The sequence below is a fragment of the Psammomys obesus genome, unplaced genomic scaffold (assembly GCF_907164565.1).
Source record: "Psammomys obesus unplaced genomic scaffold, mPsaObe1.curated_primary_1811, whole genome shotgun sequence".
NCBI lineage: Eukaryota > Metazoa > Chordata > Mammalia > Rodentia > Muridae > Psammomys > Psammomys obesus.
In genome coordinates, this window is record NW_026596134.1 from 11,201,713 (window position 1) to 11,213,892 (window position 12,180).

Below are 12,180 nucleotides of genomic sequence, written 5' to 3' on the forward strand. Positions count from 1 at the left end.
GATAGATAGATAGATAGATAGATAGATAGATAGATAGATAGATAGATAGATAGATAGATAGATGTGACTTTTTACATTAAAAAAAATTGAAAATGAACAGAGCTCAGAACCAGTGCTATTTTCAGCAGTGTTTTCAAAATCTCTGGCCTTGTAACTCTTAAAGAGATTTTTAGATTTCACCTCCTTGTTTTGAAAATCTCCTTCTGTCTGTCTGCACCCGTCTGCATGGAGACAGACTCCCAAGTGGGGATGACGCTGGCCATGATTTGAGCAGAGGGACCGAGGTCCCTGGTGTCCAAAGGCTTGGTCTGCAGAGCCGCGCTATAGAAGGTAGTAAACCCTTGGAGGAGGGGCCTAGTTGAGGGCCTTAGGCCATTAGAGGTGTCCCCGGGAGAAATCATTCTGGTGGTCCTTTTTGGGAATTCTCACAAGAGGCTTGTTACAAAAATCTCCAGTTTGGCTTCATCCCGAATTCTCCTCCTCCTGTTAGAGAGGTGCCCCCTTGCTCCTCTATTTCTCCCAGCATTGTAATCACTGTCACTGTGAGGTCCTTTGTTGGGCTTGAGCCAATTCAGGCACCAAGTCCATAAATCACCAACACTGTGAGCAGAAATAAACACCTTTCTGTTCTTGAGTTAGTTTGCCTCCAGTGTTTCCTTATACTTTTCTCAGCCAAGCTTTTTTTTTAATGGTGAGGTTTCTTTTTTTATTATTATAAAATATATGCCCACGGCTTCAGTGTCCTCTTACTGCTATAATCAAATGCTAGGAAGCTGAGTCAGTTCCTTGGAACCGCACACATTTATTACCTGCAGCTCTGGAAGAGTCTGAAGTGGATTCTGTGGGGCAAAAACCAAGGCAAAGGTAAGATGTTTTCCATCTGAGTGTCATAGAGGAGATGCTACTCCTTCTATTGTCGCACTGTTCCAGGCGGCCCTCATCTCGTGCCCCCTTCCACCTCCAAGCCAGAAGCGCATTTGCAAGGTAACTAACTAACTGTCTCTACCTTGAGACAGTTAACTACCTTGTCTCTACCTGCTGTTTCTCTCTTTCGTGCATAAGAACCTGAGATTGTGTTGGATTGCCTGGATCATGCAGGCTTGTCTCCCCAACTCAAGATCTGCAGAGACCCTTTCATCCCGAGTGCTCTCTGTGTGCCCCCCCCCCCATGCTGGCCAAGGCTCCCAGGGAGGCTGCAGCCATGGCCTGTATATGCACACAGCATGGAAAAGGGATTTGCTCAGAATGGCTAGCATTGCAGGAGCTGGATAGCCCAATAGTAGTTGCAGCGAGCATGGGTAGCGGAGAACCCAGTCGCTGCTCAGTCTGTGAAGCTGATGACTCAGCAGCCCCAGTTCTGAAAGCCTAGAAGCTTCCCAGAGAATCACTGGTCTCAGGCTTACTTCAGAAACCTGGAGCAGACATATTCAAAGCCATAGAATCATACCACACATCACACTTCCTAGACCTATTCACTGAAGATTCCTTCGCCGTTAAACTCTTTATGGACAGTATAGAGACAACCCTCCATCATGCAGAATACTGTCAGTTAATTAGACTGAAGTGTCACCAATTAAGTCCTTTCACACTGTGGTGTTACATGTGTTAGGGGTAATTTATGCTAGCTCACAGTTATTGGTCAACTGTTGTGTAGCAGGTATCATTCTGCATGTCCTATGTGTGTCAATTTACCCTCACAACATCCTTCCATCAGTCTTTCATCACTGTGACGAATGTCTGAGACAAAGTACAGAAAAGGCTTCAGAGGTCTGGCTCAGGTTCTTAGACAGCTGGGTCCATTGTTTCTGGCCCATAGTAAGGTGGAATACCATGACGAAAGGGCATGGAGGTGTGATATGTCTCAGAGCAGCCAGGAAATGGAAAGGGAAGAGGGGAGGGTAGAGGAGGGAGAGAGAGAGAAAGGAAAGGGGGTTAAGAGAGAAAGAAGGAAAGAGCAAGAGAAAGGAGGAGGGAGTAGGAAGGAGTGAGGGAGAAAGGAATAAAGACACGGAGAGAGAGAGGGGAACGGAGAGAGAGAGGGGAACGGGAAGAGAGGGGGAGGGTGGGAAAGGAAGAGAGAAAATCTGTGCTAAGGATTTTCTTTTCTTGGAGCCTGTCCTCCAGCCTTGGCAGGAGGCAGCCCTCACACAGGAGAGGTCTTTTCTGGATGCATTAGTTACTTTTCTTGTTGCTGCAAGAAATACCCAACAGAGCCACTAAGGAAGGAAAGCTTGAGTTTGACTCCTGCTTTGGGGTTTGGCAGTGAAGGCCTGGAGGCAGGAACCAGAAGCAGGAACCAGAGAAAGCTGCCATGCTGGGTTCCCAGTCAGTTGAAGGCCAGCGTTCAGCTGCTTTTTCCCTTTCCTTCAGTGCAGAGAGCTTCAGGCCGTGGGATGCTGTCACCCACCTACAGAATGGGTCTCCCCACCTCAACTAACCCAGTCTTGAAAATGACTCACAGGCGAGCCAAGAACTTTATCTCTGAGGCAATTCTGAATCCCACCGAGCTGAGAAGATAAAGCACCGCACTCCCTCCGTTAATTTTCATGGCCAGCAGTGTACCTTGCTGGCCTGTCTGGCCTTCCTCGAGCCAGTCGGGTTGGCAGTGGAGACAAAGCGTCTCAGCAGTGCCGTGAAGTAGGTGCTGCTGTTACAGACACTGGTGAGGAAAGAAAAGGTCTGCTCAAAGATGGGAGATTCAAGTCCAGCCGGGCACAGCGGCACACACCTGTAATCCCAGCACTCGGAGAGGCAGAGGGAGATGGATCTCTGTGAGTTCAAGGCCAGCTAGATCTACAAAGTGGGTCCAGAACATCCAAGTCTACACAGAGAAACCATGTCTTTAAAAAAAAAAAAAATTGAAGTCCAGGTTTCCTGACTCCAAAACCCCAACTTTCAGTCACTCTTGTGCTCACTCTATCTAGCACCTCAGCTTACATGTTTCTGGGTAGTCTTCCGGGGGGGGGGGGGGGGGAAGCTAGTTCATTTGCCTGTGTGAAGGCTTAGTCTGAGTGTTTCCCACTGATTCTCCCATTTAGTCCCTGTGGCTCCGTGTTATCTGTAAACTGACCAGTAGGTTTGGGACTACTGGGTTCCACTCGCCGACTGTGTAGTGGCCAGTCACCAGCAACAGTGCTGGCAATAGCCTCCTCCTTCCCAGCGGGCACCCCAGAGAATGCAAACTGGAGATAGGGCACCCCATTAGCAAGAAGGTGTCAGGGCAGCTATATGGGCTTGCGGGGGGGAGGGGGGGCGGGGGGGGGGCTGTTCAGGGTTCCAACTCCTGTCAAGCACTCATGTAAAAGACCTAGCCAAGGTTGATAAAACAGGATTTTAATGGCAACAAAATCGTCAAAGGCGCTGCAGTATCTGTGCCTAAGATACAGGAGTGTCTGCCCCTAAGGTGGCCCTGAAGGGACAGGGACCAGTGTGTGCATAGAGGTCCGCGAACAACACCATTCTCTGCCCCGGTCCATTTGTGCTACTGTTGCAAAATGCCACTGACTGTGTAATGTACAAAGAACAAAAATGTGTTGGCTGCAGAATGCAGAAGCTGTAAAATGCACGATGGGGTGGGGGAGCCTCTGGAGAGGACCTCCTAGCTGTACCGTCCCGTGACGGAGGAGCAAGGGAGGGGAGATGAAGGAGAGGCCCAGCTCATCCTCCAAGAACCCACTCCCCTAACAGCAGCCTTAACACACACATGAGGGCATAGTGCCCACAGCAGATCTTCTGTTGTAGGCCCTGCCTCTTAACACTGCTCTCATTCTGCTAGCTTTCTTGTTATTTATTTTATTTTATTTTATTTTTTGTTTGTTTGTTTTTTAAGATGGAGGTGTTTCTTTGTGTAGCTTTGGCTGTCTGCAGACCAGGCTGACCTTGAACTCATGGAGATTCACCTGACTCAGAGGCCAGAAGTGGGTGCTGCTGGGTCCTCTGATGGTGGAGTTACTGGTGGTTGTGGTCCACGTAAAGTGGGTGCTGAAAACCGAACTAAAGTTCTCTCAAAGAGCAGTCAGGGCTCTTAGCCACTGAGTGTTTTTTTTTTTTTTCTTCAGCCCCAAAAGTTGTATTTTAAAAACAGTAAGGACTGACATGGAGATGGGGATAAAGACAACCCACTTGAAATATGGGCTGACCCCTACATAACCCTGAGAGCCCAGGCCAGTGGTGAAACTTCTGTGAGCCTCTGGCCACAAGCCCTGAGCCCAGAAACCCCAGGCTGGACAGCCACTGGCAGGTTAATTGCCGGATTCCTGTGGGGACAGATCTATGTGAGACTCCGCCCAAGCAGGGGAGGGTGTGGGAATCTCCTATTTTCCCTCTCAAAAAGAAAACACATGATGTTACACGCACTTGGGATTTTCAACACAATTGGTTAAAAATAGCATGGGCCACCACAGCTTGATTCCTTTTTAGGAAGGGTTCCACAACCCAGCCTGTCCTAGCAGTCAGCTCAGGAAGTAGAGGCTCAGCCAGACGGTGCTTGGGTCTGGACAAGGTTGAGGCTATGGGGACCCTTTGTTTTCTCTGGCCATCCTGGTCTCCCAGGTTACTGAAAGCCAGGCTGCCAGGGGCACAAGGTGGCCTGGGTAACAGCCCTCCCATCCTTGTCTCTCAATGGCCTGGGCCCTATGGTTCCTTGCACTGCTGTTGACAGCTAGGGCGCCCTTCACTGTTTCTCACTGCCTCAGTTTCTCTGCCTGAAGCGGAGTCTCCACTCCCTTGTCCTGTTGACCCCAGAGCTGGTGTCACACCAGCTGAATGGAGGAGATGGGCAGACCTTGGAATATGTAAAGGCTAGCATCCATGTAAGGAGCGTGGAAGTTACTGGTGACGTTGGTCAGACTCCCCTGGGATAAAAAGGACATTTCTACGAAGGATTGGGAGGTGCTTTTCTCACAGCCAAGCTTCTGTCCTTCCCAGGCAAGCCCCACTGTCCAGGACACATCAGCACCATGCTGGCCAGCCCAAGGCACAGGACTTAGACAAGGAGATAAAAGGACAGAAGCACACAGGTCTGCTTGGGCCGCTGCAGACACATCCAGGCCCTGTGGAGCACAGCAGATGGGGAAGTGAAGGCCAGGGTTGGCCTTGTGGCCTCCATTTTCCCTAGGGCAGACGGTAGGCTCTGATACAAGCAGAGGAGATACCAGCCCAGAGCAAAGACCTTCGTCTGCTCTCTCAGTGACCCCTTCAGCCACCAGTTCACCCTGGGAGAAGCCCAGACACTGGTGCCTATGGGTGAGTGGTAAGGCACCTTTCCTGGCACCTGTGGTGTACCCAGAACTCTTCCAAGCTTGACGTTCAATTTCTGACAGTTTCAATTCCTGACAGTCCATGGCCCAAAGGAGAAAACTTCAACAACTTAAATTTCAAAATGACTCAGAACCTCCAAAAATCTCAAAATCTGGCCACAGCTACCTGCTCTGTTCCTCGCTGTCCAGTACCCAACTCAAACAGCTACCAGGAGCCCTTTGTCCCTCAAGGGAGAATTGGGAAAGGGAAACAGGCCTTCTGGGTTTGGATTTGTTGTTGTTGGGAAGATGCCAACACACCTGCAAGAAGGACGTCACGAGAAAGTATCTTCCCATTCGTCACAGGCGCCTTCCAGCCACTTACAGCCAAAGGCACAAGGCAAGCGACATGGCTTGCCTCGGGGCCCATGACTGAGTGGGAAGGTCCCTGCTCTGTTTAACCCAGCAGCCTGAGCCTTTCTTACTTCAAAATCTCCCATAGCAGGGGCTGAAGAGACCATTCAGTCAACAGAGCTCTCACCTCTCAGTCCTGAGAACCCACGTAAAAAAGCTCAGCGTGGTGGCACGTGTTTGTAACCCCAGCTCTGGGAAGGCCAAATCGATCAGACTCCTGGTCACTGGCCCACCAGACTAGCTCTGACATAAGACTGTGCATCACAAGCCAAGGTGGGTGGTTTCCTGAAGATCAAGGTTGCCCTCCAGGCCCCTCCTGTATGGCACACACACGTGAATGGACAGGCATACAGACAGACATATGCACAAAAATTGGCTTTGGTGCACACCCTGACAGGGTGTCTCAGAAGCACCCTGGGAGGCGGGAGTTCTGGGTGGAGCCTCAACACCTGCCTTCCTGTGGCTAGAATGGACATGTCAGTTGAAGGAGGAATACCCCAGCCAGTGATCCCCTTGGCTCCAGGCTCTGGGATTAAAAGTTTCCTTAGTTGAAGACTGTTCACCACTTACGAAAGTGATGGCGGCCAGCCCCAAGCTTTATGGCTGCATTTTTTTTTTTTTCGTTAATAATATTCACTACAAAATCATCATCATCATCATCTTCACTACAACCCCGTCAAAATTCACACATTAGAGCCCTCGTGATCAGTACCTTGGGCTTCTACAGTGATTAAGTTAAAAGAGATCACTAGAGCCTGGCATAGTGGTGCACGCCTTTGATCCCAGCCCTTGGGAGGCAGAGTCAGGAGGATCTCTGTGAGTTCAAGTCCAGCCAAGTCTACAGAATGAGTTACAAGGCAGCCAGACCTTCCTGGTGAGACCTTGCCTTGAAAAAAACAAAACTAAACTAATAAGAGGTAACTAGTGTGGACTGTAATCCAAGAAGAAAAGAGAGCCCGACTTTGCTGCTGTTCCCAGTCGTGCCAGCCTTAGCCCTAGGCTGTAGGCTGGTGAGCACAAGAGCACACACACACACACACACACACACACACACACACCACACAAACACACCATTCCAATTGCACACACACACATCCTCATTGGAGCAGAAATGGAGGGGGCAGAGCTGACTCCCCGGCACTCCAGTGTCCCGCCTCCTCTCAGCTGCCAGGCCTCCTGCCATGGGCGCTGTTACCCTAGCAACCAACACAGGCTCAAAGCCTGAAGCCAAAAGCCTAGTTCTTCCATCACCCACACCGTGGTGGTGCCCACTCTGAGTGGGGCTGTTTGGTGAGAGCCGTGAGAGCCGTATAGAGCCAGCTGTGGCACTTAAGCCACAGGACAGAAAGTAGGGTCTGGCCCTGCCCTGCCCTGCCCCACCCAACCCAAACCTCTGCAAGAACCAGCGGTGAAAGATCACAGGGGCAGTTAGGCTCAAGAGGCCAGGGAAGGCTGCACCTGGGAGACAGAGGAGGCCAGCGGTCAAGTACACACGGGGCAGCCCAGCCCTTCCGGGGTCCGACACACCTGACCAGAGCCAAGTACCTAGAGGAAGCTCCTCCAGCAGTCAGCACTATGTGGCCCCAGCCTGTGGTTTCTCCTCCCACAGCCTGTGGACCTTTTTTTTTTTTTTTTCTTCTAATCAGCTTTAGGTTATGCTGCCCTTCAGCTCACCTCTACGGGTCCCTGCTTCGTGAACATCCATCCCCACATGTCCTCTGAGCGCCAGCTTCTCCCCTGGGCCCTCAGCCAGCAGGCCCTGTTAATGGGATGCTGACCCTGCCTGCCAATCAACTAAATGTCATGCCCACTGAACACCCGCCCCTGTGCCAAGCGCAACCCAGAAGAACTCAGCAGGCCGTGCCCTTGCGCCCTTTCCCACCAGGCCCAGAGGTATGGGAGTGAATGGAGGACTCGGCCAGCCTCCCTTGTCCTCGCTCTGAGGCACGGCCATCAACACCAGCGTCAAGCACCCTGTGTGTCCTGGCTTCATCGAGGATCTTGGCTCTGCAAATGCCACCTCTGGGCCCCACCCTACTCAACCGTGAATGAGGGGAAATTAAGGCATGTCACTGCTGCATTCACTGTAAAATCAAATCAAATCAGGATGATAGACACACACACACATACACGAACACACCAGCCCTCAAGAAGCATTGCGTTTGGTTCATGTCGGCACCAGCCAGGAGCTTTGGGTCTGAGACAATGTGAGGATTCACACTATCTCAGATGGGTTCCAGGCTCCAGGCCCTGCTTGGAGCCTCAGTTTCCTCAGCTGGGCAGTGAAGCAAGGTTTTCTGAGGGAACCATAACTGCTGTTGTGTCTCCTGGCGGCCAGCTATGGGACAGGCATGGGGAACCACAGAGAACTCAGGAGGAGCCTCCGTTTCTCTGTGTTGTCACCTGTCTTATAGAGTGATGGCTGCAACACGCATACGGCTCTGATTGAGCTCCGTCCCCCATGCCTGTTGGCTATGGGACACAGCAGCAGCCAGGGGCTCCAGGCCAGACCTCTGGAGCACTCGTCCCAGCAAGGTTGTGGTCCCCCAAGGGACTGGATATTTCTCCGGGCCTCGGCAGGCAGAAGTCAGGCCCTGAACTCTGCCTGTCAACCTTGCAGCCACCCCCAAACCATCCCTCCCATGGCTTCAGCTTCTGGCATCACCTGCCCTGCCCCCACTCCCACCCTCCCTGTGCCCCCAGGATTGCCAGAACCTAGAGTGGTAATGTTTGGCTTTCTCCAGCCAGAAGGGATATTTTTCCCCTCTCCTTGACTGCTCTTTGTTTTAATGACTTTTTGGCTCAGGGCCCAGGCTGGATCAAAGCCTCTCTGTAGGACTCTAGGACAAGACAGTGAGTTTTCTGGGGGCAGTCAGGAGGTGAGTGAGGCCTGTAGCTGGAGGGCTGGTGGCCCCCAGAGTGAGGACTGCCTAACACTACAGGTGAGAGATGAACTTAAGGGTGAGGTTTAAAAAAAAAAAAAAAAGATTGCTGCAGAGTAAGTGAGGCTAGCAGGCCTTCCCATTTTGCTGGCCAGCATAAGACAAGGAATGAGTCCAGACCCTGTCCTCAGGGAAGCTGGGAGGCTCCGTGAGGAGGGTGTGACAAGCAACAGGATCCTAGGGGCCTGGGACTGCCTTCACCTGCCTTCCTGCTCACACAGGTCCCAGCCCGACTCCCCGGATGAGCCCAGCTAGGGGAGCCTAGAAGGTGCTGCTCTGGATGGGTCTCGATCGAGGCCTTCGGGAGGAGCAGCTGCTGCACGGCTTCTCACCCTCCAAGATGCTGGGAGGGAATGTCTGGATCCCAGAAGACACACCCGCTACCTGTAGCCTGAGCAGCTGGCAGGTCAGGTCCAGGCCGGCTGCCAGAGAGGGTGGTGTTTTGAAGAAGGGAGCAGGCAGCAGCCTCGGGGAATGAGCAGCCCCGGGGAGCATCGGCCTCTGAGGAGTCCGAGAGGCATGGGGGGGGGGGGGGGGGACGGGGGGATGGCCCGGGGAGCCTGGAGTCTGAGAGCCTGGGATGCACAAGACGCCGGCACACCCTCAACACAGAATCTCAACACATTTGTCTCCACACTGGGGAGCTGCCGTGTGCACACACCTGAACATACATGTACAAACACCTCAGGCGCATTCTTGCTTCACACCCACGCGTGCACACACGCACGTGCCCCATATACAGGCTCTACACATACACCTGCGTGTGCGCCTCTCCGCAGATGCACACCCCTCGCACACGGGTCACTGCATGTGTGTATATTCTGCACGTGTGCCCTTGCACACACATACTCACCTATGCACACACACATACTCGGTGTGTGCATGGGCCCATAGCATGTATACGCATCCTGCACACACGTCTATAAAACCCTGAACACATATCTGTGTATACGCGACACAGCCCTGCGTGTGCACCTTCGCATACACACACACAAACCTTCACATGAGCTCCTGCATACAGACGCACAACCTTGCCCAGGCACCCTGGGCACACACCTTTGTATACAACTATACAGAGTCGTGCACACAAACACACAGCCCTCCAACATACAGATTCTGTGTGAGGCCGTGTGACTCACCATTCTTGCCTATTTTTGTTTCTTTTTAAGATTTATATATTTATTTGTTTCATGTATATGAGCACTCTCTCTGCATGTACACCTGCCTAACAGAAGAGGGCACCAGAACTCACTAGAGATGGTTGTGAGCCACCATTGGTTGCTGCGAATTGAACTCAGGACCTCTGGAAGAACAGACAGTGCTCTTAACCTCTGAGCCATCCCTCCAGCCCCAGCTGCTTCTGTTTTGTTTTTTGAAACAGGGTTTCTCTGTGTAACCCTGGCTGTCCTGGAACTGGCTTTGTAGACCAGGCTAGCCTCCAACTCACAGAGAGCCTCCTGCCTCTGCCTCCTGAAGGCTGAGTCTGAAGACACGAGCCACCACGTCCTGCCCATTCTTGGCTTTTAACTGTGGCATTTCCATGGGCCTCTCTGAGTCTCAGTTTCTGCATTTGGAGCCAGGGTCTCACTTCCACCTCTGAGCTGTGAGGCCCAGAGTGCTAACAACTTGGTCATCATTCTCGGCATGCAATTGAGGAAGCTGCCTCTCAGCAAGCCAAAGGGAGTGGCCCACTTGCCTGAGCCAAGGGACTCTTCCTGGACTTCAGTGACATTCTGACCCCAGAGGTTCTTGTATGTGTAAGTCACAGGTCCATCATCCACACACACTCACATGAACAACTTACACACACATTGTAGTGGCAGCAGTCACTGCTTTTGGGGGACCCATCGTGTGCTAGGCACTGTTTCCGGGGCTCACAGTGAGCACAGCAATCCCAGTGCTTCTATGATGTGCGTGCAAGAGGCTCCGACACAACCACACATAGAGCAATTGTCCACTTAACAAAGACCCCGGCACAGGTGGTCTCGGGATAATTTGAAAGGCTGGCCTTGTCCCTAAGGACCCAGTTTGTTTCTAGTCTCTCTGCCCGTCATCTTCATGCTAAATTGGAGTCACAGGGTTGTAGGGCGACTGCTGCCACACCAGACATCATGTCTGCCCTCCGTCATAAACAAAGAGTGTGGCAACCCGAGAAAACTCTCTTGCCGCACTCATCTCCTCCGTGGAAAAGCGGAACCTGCATCGAGACTGAAAGTAAGCCCACTGGCTTTGCCTTGTATTTCATTGCCTGCAATGGTGCCAACGGCTTCCCCTAGGAGTCTGGCAAGCAGAGATTCTGACAAAAGGACACAGAGTGGTCATGACGGGGACAGGTTGGCAACAAGAGAAGGTCTGCCTCCTGCTGCCCAATTTTACACGCTAGGGAGTGCAGAGAGCAAAGGGCATCAAAATGTCTACCACTTGTGCTCCTGAGTGCCACCCTCCGTCCCTCCTCTAGGGGGCAGCCTGAAGGCGGGGACACAGAAAGCACTGGAATGCCAATTCTCCAACTCTCGGAGAAGGTGGGAGGGACCCCGAATTCCAGTGCAGCTGAGCCTCTAAAGAGGAAACCAGCTTCCTGGAAGCTACAAGGGACTACTCTTTTGGTCTGTGTACTCCTCTCAGGAACCTGAATGTTTGTCACGCTGTCAGTGCGCCCCAGACCTAGACTCCTAGTGCTGTAGCTCTCAGCCTGTGGTGGCACTGTGACATACTCAGTGGCTGCCTTCCCAGTGGTCCCCTTTCATGACCCTCGCAAGCCAGCCGTCTGTACTTGCTCTGGATGAATGAAGCTGCCATGGCACAGCCTGTGTCCCCTCACAGAGACTGCAGGGGACATGGACCCCATTCCCGGGACCTTACAGGACCAGTAGGAAACCCTCCCAGGGCAGATCAGCGGGAATTCATTTGGGAAGCTGATTTGTGTTGAATGGCCTAGCGGTGCTTCCTTCTAGACTGCAAATTCAAATGCCTTATCTTTCAGTTACAAACGCCAGAGTAGAGGCAACTGGCTGGCCCTGAGTATGCAGCTCGCTTTGCTTGGGTCCAGCCTCTCCTCTCTGGGAGCTAGTAACAACCTTTCCTTGTGTCCTTTCTCTGTTACGGTAAGAAAGCCTACTGGGGGTACTGGAGAGATGGCTCAGTGGTTAATAGCACTGTCTGCTTTTCCAAAGGACCCGGGTTCAATTTCCATCACCTACATGGCAGCTCACAACTGTCTGTCACTCCCGTTCCAAGGAATCTGACACCTTCACACTAATGCACATAAGAGAAAGAAAGAAGAAAGAAAGAAGAAAGAAAGAAGAAAGAAAGAAAGAAAGAAAGAAAGAAAGAAAGAAAGAAAGAAAGAAAGAAAGGAAAAGAGAGAGAGAGAAAAGGAGAGAAAGCCTGCTCACTGGGGTGTGTCCAAGCTACCAGTCTGCATACGTGGTCCTTCTGAGAAGTACAAGGCTGGGTTCCCTGATTCTGCAGATACCCGAAGAGACTTGGGTCCCTGATGGCATTTGGGCTTGTCATAGCGGACAAGGGGTGCCTACAGGCATCAGGGAGGTAGAGGGGTTCTAGTAACTAAACATTCCGGTAGTGCA